Raw genomic sequence first — 1,112 nt, 5'->3', positions numbered from 1 at the left:
GCGTGTGTCTCAGAGGAGTTCGGCGGCCTGATCAACCACCAACCTCTTCCCGTCTCGTTCGTTAAATTCTTAAGACTTATCTACGGTTTTGCGCGCTTGTCAAGGGTATCCAGAGCTCTGTCGTGTTTGTTTTTGCGGAGCCTAGCAAACTCCGTGCGTGTGTCTTTGGTGGAGCCTAGCAAACTCCACTTGTGTTTGTCTGTAACTGCAACTCAAGAAAGTTTTTCCTGCCTGCACCGCGACCACCTACGGTGCAAGTAAAACAATCTTTAATTAACCGCTATGAGTCCATGCTTAATTCTAGTCTGTCATGCAAAAGTACCCGCCCTACCGTTGCGGGCTCCCGGCCACAGCCCGCCGCACACCCCCGAAAGCCTCGGACCGCTCCTGGCCCGCACACTGTGTTTCATGGGGGGCATGCGAGGGGCTCCCCAAGCCCCCCACCCTCCCTCACACCTTGTCCACCCAAGCTCTACTTTCCAACTGCCCGGGTGGGTTCATGACCCAGGCCCCATGATCTGCTTTCCTGCCAGCCCCAGCCCCATACTATTCGCTCCAGCCTGCTGACAGCAATTCAGAGCTATGCACATCATGGAGGGTATTAGCACTTAAGGTGAGACTGCTCACAGTTCAATCTAACTTTAAAACCAGATAACATTTCTTAGAGTTAGCGCATGAAAACTGCACTGTGTAGCAACACCCTTACTGAATAAAATAACCTTTGAACCTACTTTTGAACATGCCACATGTACGGCATGACTAGCAACTGTGCGATGCAATTTTTTACCTGCCCAAATGATACAAAACTGTGGTAGGTCTCTTCCTACAATTTAGGATAATTTTGGTATTTCTCACAGGGACATTCAGTGTAGTGCTGAAATCCTAGGAGAAACAGCTCAAATCCCAACAGCCCAAGCTCAACAGGAATACTTGGAGGGACACCAGCTCTTACAAACCTGAGTTTCTGCAGTTTACAGTTGGGATGTTTCAGTCCCTCACACAGCAGACGCACTCCTCCATCCTCCAGGTTGTTCCACCGCAGGTCCGGCTCTATCAGGGTCTGGCTGGTGCTGAGAGCAGAGGAGAGATACTCATAGCCAACAGCTTCCAGA

At 50.5% G+C, this 1,112-nt stretch overlaps 1 protein-coding gene across 1 annotated transcript in view; it reads right to left on the bottom strand.

The window, feature by feature from the left end:
- Positions 1-1,112, bottom strand: part of LOC102383014 (NACHT, LRR and PYD domains-containing protein 3-like) — a 51,518-nt gene extending 50,406 nt beyond the window's left edge. The window contains 1 exon segment of the mRNA XM_025194887.1: positions 957-1,112. The gene's annotated coding sequence lies outside the window, so the exon portion shown is untranslated.

The sequence above is a fragment of the Alligator sinensis genome, unplaced genomic scaffold (assembly GCF_000455745.1).
Source record: "Alligator sinensis unplaced genomic scaffold, ASM45574v1 scaffold1651_1, whole genome shotgun sequence".
Taxonomy (NCBI): Eukaryota; Metazoa; Chordata; order Crocodylia; family Alligatoridae; genus Alligator; species Alligator sinensis.
Note: the sequence above shows the minus strand (reverse complement) of the source record. Positions and strands in the feature narration are given on the sequence as shown.